Here is a 12,174-nt window from a genome sequence, read left to right as displayed (position 1 = left end):
TGGACACAAGACCGGATATAATTTGATCATTTTGAGCAAATCCAAAATCTTTATAAACGAAGCCAAAAAGTAGTTCCCACCCATGGGTTGAATGGAATCCTATACATAAATCAGTTAATAAAAGAATAGAAAAAGCTTTTATTGTGTCACTTAAATTATATATAAATTCTCGAACCAAAGAGTTAATAAGAACAAGTTCTTGATTACCAAGAATAGAATAACCGCTTAGAATAAAGAAACAAATTATATTTGTGGAGAAGTGCAAAATCGTATTCATACGATCTTCATTGTGTGTTTTGATTAATTGGATTGTTTCTTTATAAATTCCAGTACGAAGGTTTTGTATATATGTTTTCGGACATTCCTTTAACATGTCATCTAAGAAAAACAGTTCCTCTAATTCTATGAATTTGTTTAGAATACTCTTTTCTTTAATATCATTCAAGAAAATTTCGGATTGACTAGTATTCCACCAATTAATAAACCAAGATTCCAGACTTTTCTTAAATGTGAAAGAGATACACCAGGGCAAAAAGACTATAGATGTAAGATATAGAAGGGGAATGCTTTTTTTTTTTTTCATTTTTCGTCTTTAATGAACTTAACTTCATCTCTTTCGTCAACTCTATATGATAATAACTTTTCTATCAAGTATAAGCTTCATTACAAGTTATAGAGCTTCTAGATAAATTTAGATTGTATTTTATCATTTTTTTTTACTTAAACTTCGGAAGTTAGCCTTTGCCTTCTTTAATTGAGAAAAAAGAATACATAAATCGAATAAGAAATCGAAAGAATTCACAGTCAATTCCAATCCAATGAAGAAAAAAATATTGTTTCGAAAGGATATTAATTGCTAAGATTCGAAGAAAAAAGGATTCTTTTTAGAAATACACCAAGGAGCACTTCGAGTTATGACTATAATATTCAAATTTCGAAATCAAAAAATGTCCCATCTATAAAAATAAAAATTGAAATATTTTGCAAAAAACAGTTTTTTTTCAAAATATTTCAATCGGTACACTAAATAAATAGGACAATTCTGAAACTTTTTGTGCAATTTTATTTCTAGTTAAGTCCAATTTTCATCAATAAAGAAGCGGTACACCTAAAAAAAAAGATAATTCGCCAGCTCTATTTGCAATTTCTAGTGGAGTCAAATTATCTTCAATACGAGTCAAGGGAATAAACCCCTGTTCTATTGTTTCCATATAAACGAGACTCTCATAAGTAAGAGTACGAGTCAAAATACTTCGTTCTTGAACTCCTGTTATTATTCTGATAGATTTAATCTCGTTCATAGGTATTTTGAGAATAATACGACGATTTTTTCCAGGAAATCCCCAACGAAGAAAACATACTTCTTCTTTATTTTTTTTATCGAAGATATCAAAACCACCGCCAATATCCCACAAAATAATCCACCACAAATAAAAACTAATAAAGAGACCCCCAATTCCATAAAAAGCCATCGCGGCCCCTTGTGGAATAAATGGAAAATTACTAATTTCCTGAGAAAAAAGGAAAAGACCCATACCGAGATAACTGGAAATTGCAACCAACAATAACCCCAATGAACCTAAAAAAATGATAAAGGCTGAAAAGATATTGCTTATTTTTCGAGACTCTGTTATAGAATAGATCAGTACTTCTTTTGATCTTTTTTTTAAAATATTCATTACCCCCTCTTTTTCTTTTTAAGAATAATAATTGTGGAATAAAAAACCCCAGAATTTTACTTGTTTCTAAAGTAATTTTCATCAACTGGCGCTACTGAAATGTAAACCTTTAGGGGGAATTCATCCAATTGCTTCCAGCTCTAAAAAAAAGATCTATAATATTTTTCCCTACTTACCGCCGTATCTAAAAAATCTTGTTTTTTTGAACATAAAGAAATAAAGAAGCCATTGCAATTGCCGGAAATACTAGACCCACTAAAGGAACAAAAATGGAAGGAAAGTTTATCATAAATAAGGGTACCTCGATTTACTATTTGTACTATATCTATTTTTATTTTTGTCGATTTTTATTCTTATTTTTATTAAAAAAGACAGTCTATAATCACTAGAATTCCTATATCTTTATACTTAGTATATAGGAATTCTAGTGATTATAGCTAAGCCGATATATATCAGAATATACCCTTTTATGATTCTTAGTATTTTTTTATTATTCTTTTATTTTATTACTTTGATCCTGTATGTTTTGATTTTGTATTTCAATTCCATAATTTCTTTCCTTTTTAGTCAAAGAAAAGAAATTATGGAATTGCAATAACTCAGTTACAACTCCCTTTAAAAGATTACGCGGTACGATTGAATCAATTAAACCCTTATTGAATAAAGATTCAGCTACTTGTGAATCTTCGGGCACTGTCTTATTCAATGTTTGTTCAATTACTCTTTTACCAGCAAATGCAATATAAGCGTTTGGTTCGCCAATAATGATATCCCCCAACATGCCAAAACTAGCTGTCACCCCACCCGTAGTAGGAGATGTAAGTATCGATACATAGAATAATTTTTGAATTGTTTGATAATAATATAAAGCAGAAGAAATTTTAGCCATTTGCATCAAGCTCAAACTTCCTTCTTGCATACGCGCTCCTCCGGACGAACATACGAGAATAAGAGGTAAAAGTTGATTAGTAGCATATTCTACCAAACGGGTGATTTTCTCACCTACTACGGATCCCATGCTACCTCCCATAAACTTAAAATCCATAATACCAATTGCTACAGGAATACCATTTACTTGACCTGTCCCTGTTTGAACAGCCTCAGTTAATCCTGTTTTTCTTTGATAAGAATCAATACGATCTTTATAAGGTTCTTCTTCTGAATGAAATTCAATGAGATCCAGAGAAACCATGTCTTCATCCATAGGATTCCAAGTACCCGAATCAATCGAAAATTCGATTCTATCTGAACTGTCCATTTTCAAATGATATCCACAGTATTCACAAATATTCCTTTTTGATTTCCAAAATTTTTTATAATTTAATTCATAACAATTTTCGCATTCAATCCACAAATGCGTCAATTGTTCACTTTCATGGAGATTCATATAATTTTCTACTAGAGTGGAATCACTATCATTTGTATCATTCGTACTAGTTATTAAACTAAAACTAGAATTCTCACTTTCACTACAATTTCTGACCTTACCTAAAAAGTAACTATAAAAATAACTGTCATTATATTCGACTATATTACCAAAAATGCAACTATCAACACAGATTTGAGAATGAAAATAACTATCAATGCAACTATTAATATAATTGTTCCAACTAAAAGGAGTATCATACATGGAATGATCGTAATCACTCTTAATAACAGTATTCAGATAGCTAGAAAAAACCCTTAGAAAAGAATGATTGTTGTTAATCTCCAAAGTTTTATTTTCAATATCTAAATATATGGAATAACTGTTCTTCTTATTATCCCTAACTAAAAAAGTTTTATCAGATAGGAAATCCTGTATGTTATCGACACCTACTAAATAATCAAAAGAATTATAACTAGAATTATCACGATCATCCCACCTCTGAATTTTTTTATCTATATCAGTTAAAATTTTGGGTTCTTCGCTTAGACTGGTATTCTCAATAGGACCAAGACTCTCCATTGATTTACTTAATTCACACCTGTATTCGAACTTCCTATTAAGTAACTTAGAATTGAACCACCATTTTTCCATAGAGTTTTTTCCTGTATTTCCATAAAAAAAAATGTATAGTCATTGGATGAAAAATCAAATAATAGAAATATTCCATTTTGAATATTCTATCTCATTTATTTACTATCAAAAAAAAGTATATAAATCAAATAACTAGAATTAATAACTGAAAAAAATAAAGAGCGAGTCAATATTAAAAAGAAATAACAATAAAATAAGAAGAAATATGAAATAAAAAAATCACCTCATAGGGGGGAATCTATTTAAAAGTCCAATTACTATATTTAGTTACTCTTTTTTTTCCTATATTCTCTCTTTTATCTCTATACAATTTTTCATTTTTTTTGAAGATTTATGAAAATTTCATGAATTGTCTGACTATATAAAATTGCATTCTATGATTCTATATAAACAACAAGAAATAAAAAAATGAAGTATGAATATAACAAGAGAGCGGGGAGTTTTGTAAATCTATATACAAATAATCTACACCCCCTTTTTGATTTCATTAATTGAATTTCGTTTGTTGATTCGAGCTAAGTTCTATAAAAACACCTGCCTTTTTTGAAATATGCTGAACAGTTCCTGTAGGTTAAGCGCCCCTTGTCAAGGAAATGAAAGAATAACAGGAATATTGAAATAGGTTTAATTCTTTATAGGATCCACTTTCTGAAGATATCTTCCCTCTCTTTGGGGTCGAACATCCCTTAGCAACAATTCGATAAACAGCTCTTTGGGATAGATATAGATACCCCCCCTCCAAACGTACAGGAAATTTTTATCCCCGTACGGCTCGAGAATATCAAAAATTCTATGTATTTCGAAAATTATGATGTAAAATAGAGCAATAAAATCATCAAATCAATTAAACAATGACTGAAGTATTTTTCTTTCGTATTTTCTTTCTGAAAAAAAAAAACTCTTCCTATTTGTACCTCCATAACACTCAATTTGAAAAATTCTCAAAAAACTAAAAAGAAAACCAAGCAGCAGCTATTTCATTTATTGAGTGGTCTCTACTCCTCTTTCTTGCCCGTATTTCGTTTCTTTATCATTCATTTCTTTTTTCTAAAATTTTTGATAATAGAATTGATGATACAATTTGAAAATGGTATTTCCTTAATTCCCTGATTTTTTAGCTTTTCTTTGAATCTTTGGGTTTAGACATTACTCCGGGAATCTTCAATTTTTTAAAAAAATGGGAGCAACATACCTGTTTTTCTCTGAAAGAATCATAAAAAAAGTTAATTCCTGCGGATAAACTTTTTGATAAAAAAGCAATTTTACAAATTTCAACCATTTTTTTTGAACCTGGCTGAAATAAGATCCTTTCTATTTTTATAAAATAAACAGACTTATTAACTTTTTAGAATTTATTAAATTTTAGATACTTGCTCCCGAGAAATGAATAAATTCGAGTTCCATCATGTACTATTTACATCATTAATCCCTTTCCTGTCCCAAAAACAAAAAAAGGGGTCTAGTGGAACAGAACAAATGATGTCAAGTCAAGATCATGTTCGTTTGTAAAATACTAGAAAAAATGGCGGATATCAAAATCCACCCCTAATTTAATCATGTCTTTCAAGCCGCACGTTGCTTTTTACCACATCGTTTCAAACGAAGTTTTACTCTAACATTCCCTTAGCTTAGATCCAGTATGTAATTATCGAATCGTGAATAGTGATTGATTCATTCGCTACATAAGAATCTATCCTTTTTTTTACGTTTCGGTTTTTCTTATATATAATGAAAACCTTTTTAAAAGTAAAGACATAAATGAAAATGAACTTGATATTCTAGCAATATATTTTCTACTCTATTCTATTTTTATAATTTGTAAAGTAGAAAAATGATAATTTTTTTTTTCAAAAAAAGGAGGGTCCCTTTTAATTATGCGATACAATCTGTATTCAAATATGATATACATCCTAAATAGATATGCTCTGGGACGGAAGGATTCGAACCTCCGAATAGCGGGACCAAAACCCGTTGCCTTACCGCTTGGCCACGCCCCATTTTCCATTTTACATTAATAAAGACTATTATTGATATTGGTTGTTCGTCAATTCCAGTTCAAAAATTTCTATAAAAAAAAAATTTTGCGACTAGTATTTTATATGCGTATCTACATATCTATCTATATCTATAAATGGATATAGATAGATAGGATAAAACTAAATTGATTGATCATTACATACAATTCAATTAAGATATTATATAGAAGGAAGTATGATTTCTTCAATTTTTTTGATTTCAGAATAAAAAATATTTTGAAACTGGAAAAGTTCAAATAAAAGAAGGATTCTCGAGATTCTTATCTTATTTGATTCATTTTTTTACTTTTATTCATAACTCTTTATTTTCCTTTTTATTGTATTATGTATATAATGCAATAAAATTGAAAATTAGAATGAAAAAAAAAAAACAAAAATAACTTTTATTTTTTTTAAAGAACAAAATGTTTGTTATGCTTAATATCTTTAGTTGGATCTGTATTTGTATTCACTCCGTCCTTTATTCCAGTAGTTTTTTTTTGGAGAAATTGCCCGAAGCCTACGCTTTCTTGAATCCAATTGTGGATATTATGCCAGTAATACCCGTACTATTTTTTCTTTTAGCTTTTGTTTGGCAAGCTGCTGTAAGTTTTCGATGATATTTTTAATTTGAATAATGTCGTAAAAAAATTCAGAATTTTTCAGAAAACTAAAACTCGAACATTTTAACAATTTATAAGATCAGATAAGTCTTACAGTGTGACTTCTGGATTCCAATATTGAAATTTTTCAATATATAGGAAAAAAAGGGACCTTCTCATCATTTACGTTTTTTGAATTGAAAAAACCTAATCCGATTATTCGATTGGAACCCCTCACCAATCGAATACCTAGATTACAGAAAAAAAGGATTTTTGGTCAAAAGAATTATTGATAATTTGTAATAAAATAATCTACTCTTACTATCAATTCATTTTCGAAACTCATATATATATATCTCCTCATATCCTAAAAAAACTTCATTTTTTAGAAACTTAGTATCTTAGTATTAAAAGAAACAAAATATGTTGTAATATAAGAGAATCTATTCTCTTTCTTTGTCGTTTTTTAATTATCTTGGAGATTTCATAATGCTTACTCTAAAACTTTTTGTTTATACGGTAGTGATCTTTTTCGTTTCTCTTTTCATCTTCGGATTCCTATCTAACGATCCAGGACGTAATCCAGGACGTGAAGAATAGAATAAGAAAAAAGTGGATTCTGTGTTTTCTTGCTTGTGCGGAATTTTGAAATATTTTTAGGATTTTCTCTATTTTAACATCTTTAACTAGTAAATAAAAAAAACAAGTTCAAAAAAAAATACCAAATTATCAACGGAAAGAGAGGGATTCGAACCCTCGGTACAAGAATTTGTACAACGGATTAGCAATCCGACGCTATAGTCCACTCAGCCATCTCTCCCCAATTGAAAAAAAAAAGAATTACTTTGTTTATGTTATATCACATAAACAAGAAGAACAAAAAGGGAGCTTAAAAAAAAAAGAGACTTGCTTTTTTTTTATTCTTTTTTATCTTATCTATCTTTTTTTTATTATTCTATATATTTTAGTTTTCTTTTTTTCTTTTTATACAGCCAATGAGCCCGGCCAGTACCTAGTCGGGCTCTTTTTCTTTTATTCCCATGAATATTGAAGAAAAATTCTTTATTTGAATATATTTTATTCGAAAAAAAAATATTTGTAAAAATATTTGTAATTAAAAAAAAAATAAGAGATACGGATAGATTCCTATGAGATAAAACCAAAATAAGATAATATAAAAATGTTCTCTTTTCTTACTCCCTCTCTTTTTTCTGGTAACGTAAATTGTATATATATATAACCTTCAGCAAAATAAAAAAATGAAAATTATCCCGTTTTTCAAATTTCATTAGAAGATTCTCTAATGAAACATGTCAATACTCGACTTATTAGAATATTATGCCTCCCATTTCTTTATTTTGTCTGATTGCTTTGTTCAACAAAAGATACAATAATGATATTGTAGCGGGTATAGTTTAGTGGTAAAAGTGCGATTCGTTTCAAGGACCCCCCAAAAGTTAAGGGATCCCCCATTTGATTCATATGCCGATCAAAAACTTTATTTTTTACTTAAAGGGACTCCTTTATACCCCTCGATGAATTATTTGCGGTATAATATACATTATTGTAATTTGTATACAAGAAGAATCAAATCGAATTTGACAAATTGAGTTTTAAAATTATGAAACATAAGTTTTTGGAATTGGATCTATAATCCGAATTTTTTGAGTATTACTAAAGGATCTATGGAGAGAAATATACAAAGTTTCTTTCTAATCGTAACTAAATCTTCCATTTTTTTGCATAGTAAAAATTGAAGCAAAATAGCTATTAAACGATTCTTTTAGTTTACTAGAGACATCGACATTTTTTTAGCTCGACGGAAATTTTCTTCTTTTCCTAAAGATTTTCTGAAATAGAAATAGAGAACGAAGTAACTAGAAAAAAAACATAGATTGTTAGAATATTGCTCTTCTAGAGGGATCATCTAAAAAGCAAGATATTTGAAACCTATTCATACAAAAAGGCTGACATAGATGTTATGGGTCAATTTTTTTTATTGTCCATCTCTTCATTCCGTAAAGGAGCCGAATGAAACAAAAGTTTCACGTTCAGTTTTGAATTAGAGACGTTAAATCAAAATGATGAATCAACGTCGACTATAACCCTTAGCCTTCCAAGCTAACGATGCGGGTTCGATTCCCGCTACCCGCTTCTATTTTATTCTATTTAAATCTATCTTTTTTCTTCGAGAATGAATCTAGAATTCTTAAAGAATTTGTCAATTCTTCATTTTCATTTCTTAATTTAGTTTTAGTTATATATATTCAATTATATTCAATTGATTTTTCTTTTTTATTTTTTTTTTCTTTTATTCTAAATATTTGATTTATTTTATTTTTATAATTTCTAGAATTCTTTATATTTGTTTGATTCTTTAATCTTTTTAATAAGGTTTAGTTAAAAAGGTTAAAGAATCAAATATAAAATAGAAGCGTCCATTGTCTAATGGATAGGACAGAGGTCTTCTAAACCTTAGGTATAGGTTCAAATCCTATTGGACGCAAGTTGTTTGCATATCTAATTTCAACCTTGTCCTTCTATTTTTTTTGATTTATTACATTTTGATTCGAATTCATTATATATAATATTCAAATGAAATAAAAACATATTAAAAGATACTAATTATAAAAATTGGAAAATTGAATTACAAAATTATTTAATGATTCATCAATTTTTTTCTACTTGTTCCTGGAATAAAAAGAGTTCCATCTGTTCTTTAATAGCGTCCTTTAAAAGGGCTTCTGCTTCCCCAGTGAATGTCTTGGTAGAAGATATGATTTCTTTGAATTGAGGTTTATTCGTCTTTAAGTAAGCACGTAACTCAACAAGAAATTTCCTTACCTGTCCAATTTCTAATGAATCAAGATAACCATTCGTTCCGGTATAAATAGTTACTATCTGTTCTTCCACAGTAAGAGGAGCTGATTGGGATTGTTTAAGCAACTCGCGCAATCGTTGACCTCTTGCTAATTGATTTTGAGTAGCTTTATCTAGATCAGAAGCGAATTGTGCAAAAGCTTCTAATTCTGCGAATTGTGCTAATTCCAATTTTAATTTACCAGCTACTTGTTTCATGGCTTTGATTTGAGCCGCCGATCCAACTCTGGAAACTGAAATACCAACATTAATAGCGGGTCTTATTCCAGCATTGAATAGATCGGCCGATAAGAATATTTGGCCATCTGTAATGGAAATTACATTCGTAGGAATATAAGCTGAAACATCTCCCGATTGAGTTTCAACTATTGGTAAAGCAGTCATACTTCCTTCGCCTAACTGAGAACTTAATTTAGCGGCTCTTTCCAAAAGACGCGAATGTAAATAAAAAACATCCCCTGGATAAGCTTCGCGACCTGGTGGTCTTCGTAATAGAAGAGACATTTGCCGATAAGCCTGTGCTTGTTTGGAGAGATCGTCATAAATGATTAAAGTGTGACGTTCACGGTACATAAAATATTCAGCCAGAGCTGCTCCTGTATAAGGCGCGAGGTATTGTAATGTAGCTGGAGAATCCGCTGTTTCAGCTACTACAATAGTGTATTCCATTGCTCCTCTTTCTTGTAAGGTAGTCACCACTTGAGCCACAGAAGATGCTTTTTGACCAACAGCTACATAAACACATATTACATTTTGTCCCTGTTGATTGAGAATTGTATCTGTGGCTACTGCTGTTTTACCTGTTTGTCTATCTCCAATAATTAATTCTCGCTGGCCCCGTCCTATGGGGATCATCGAATCAATAGCAATAAGTCCTGTTTGGAGAGGCTCATATACCGAACGTCTTGAAATAATACCGGGAGCGGGAGATTCTATTAATCGAGATTCCGAAGCTGAAATTTCTCCTCGACCGTCAATTGGTTTAGCCAGGGCATTTATAACACGACTCAAATAAGCTTCACTTACAGGTATCTGAGCAATTCTTCCTGTTGCTTTTACTGAACTTCCCTCTTGTATCAGCAAACCATCACCCATTAATACAACACCAACATTTTTTGATTCCAAATTCAAAGCAATGCCTATAGTACCTTCTTCAAATTCCACCAATTCACCCGCCATTACTTCATCAAGACCATAAATACGAGCAATACCATCGCCTACTTGAAGTACGGTACCAGTATTTACAATTTTTACTTCTGTATTATATTGCTCAATGCGTTCACGGATAATTTTACTAATTTCATCTGCACGAATGGTTACCATGAAAATATCTTAAATTTATTTTTTATAAGAAAAAAATGATGCCTATACTCTATTGTATAATAGAAAGCCTAATCAGTTATTTTTTTATTTCATCATCCCAAACATGCCAATATTAGCACTAACAGTACGTAAATGTAACTCGTTGTTCAAGCAACTATTTAGAGTTCCTAGAGCTCCCTGTAAGGCTTGTTGTAAAACCCGCTGTCGAACTTGATTAATAACTCTTTGTTGTTCAAAATCAATAGCTTCGTTTTTGTAATTTTCTAATTGTTCCAAAGTCGTATAAATTGAATTAATTAAATTCAATTTTTCTCGTTTGATCTCAGAATAGCCATTCACCCGAAACAGATCTGCTTCTGTTTCAACTTTCCTTAAGCGGGCCTGGGCTTTTTCGAGCTGTTCAATGGCGTTTTCCTGTAATTCTTCTGAGTTTCGAATAGTTCTCCAGATTTTCTGTTTTCGATTATCTAATAAATCACGTAATGAAAGTAGACTCTCTTTCCATCCATTTCAAAATGTCTATGATCTCTTCCCGAACCAAACATGAATCTTTCGATTCATTTGGCTCTCACACTCAATTACTTATCGGAAATTTACCAATTTTTTATGTAATGAGCCTATCCTCTCTTCTCTATTCAAAGTGAAAACAATTACCAATATAAGACTAGAATATTCGGAGGACTCTTTTGACCAAACAAATATATGTCAACAAAGTTGTTTTTTTATTCAAATCCAAAGACTTCTTTTGAATTTATACATAGGTCATCCATCGATTACGCATCGTACAAAGGGGAGGTTTAAATTCACCCGTTTTTTATTTCTCGCCATAAATAGGATTCAAGCCATTTTTTTTATCGACATGAGTGTTTTATATCGAAAAAAAATCGAATAATTTTTTTGAAACCGTTTCCTTTCTGTATTAATATAGCGGTAGAAAGAGTACTACACTGCGTATAGACTTCAAACTCTTTTTAACCATGGTAATAGTCCAAAATTTTTGGTAAATAGAGAATCAAAGTGGATTACCAATAAAGCGCGAAATGCTATGGTTCTTTAAGATTTTTCTTAATTTATTCAAAAAAGAAAATGAATTCAGAAGTAATTCGCGGGATTCTGCACATTTTCTTAATTCTAACTAAACTAAAAAGTGCAGTTTGGTTAAATCCAATTTATTCTTTGAAATAAACAACTCGCACACACTCCCTTTCCAAAAAAAACCAGTAGACCTAACACTACACTAAGATTTATTGGATTTGTTGCTAAAATATCGGTATTAAACACGAAACTTCCGGCGGATGGCCAGGAGCCCAAACAAAGGAAAGAATCGGTTATATTTTTCATATGATCTCATCTCCTCTTATGAATAGACTAATTATCTTTCTAATATTCCTATTAGATAGATAATATAATAATCTAATTGGAATATATAATTATAGAATTTGATATAATTTGGATTGGTCAATCAATTGGAAGATTCCCTAAAAGAATGATACTTCTTAGAATTAGATACCAGTTCTTTTATCAATTGCAAAATCTATCTAGTTTGAACACTTTCAAAAAATTATCTTAAAAGAAATAAAATAAAAGAGGGGTTCATTGGACTAAACAAAAAGAAGAAAGAGGGTGAATAAGTATGTGAATACCTTTCAATTAGT

The 12,174-nt window shown here is 30.2% G+C and overlaps 1 non-coding gene across 1 annotated transcript; it reads left to right on the top strand.

Annotated features, from left to right (window-relative positions):
- Nucleotides 1-8,750: 8,750 nt before the first annotated feature.
- On the top strand, nucleotides 8,751-8,822 carry TRNAR-UCU (transfer RNA arginine (anticodon UCU)). The gene has a single exon. It is a non-coding gene; the product is annotated as a tRNA-Arg (tRNA).
- The last annotated feature ends 3,352 nt before the right edge of the window (nucleotides 8,823-12,174 follow it).

The sequence above is a fragment of the Vigna unguiculata genome, unplaced genomic scaffold (assembly GCF_037176805.1).
Source record: "Vigna unguiculata cultivar grain cowpea cultivar isolate G323 ecotype 2 unplaced genomic scaffold, ASM3717680v1 ptg000366l, whole genome shotgun sequence".
NCBI lineage: Eukaryota > Viridiplantae > Streptophyta > Magnoliopsida > Fabales > Fabaceae > Vigna > Vigna unguiculata.
The sequence above is the reverse complement of the archived record's forward strand: the minus strand, read 5'-3'. Positions and strand labels throughout refer to the sequence as shown.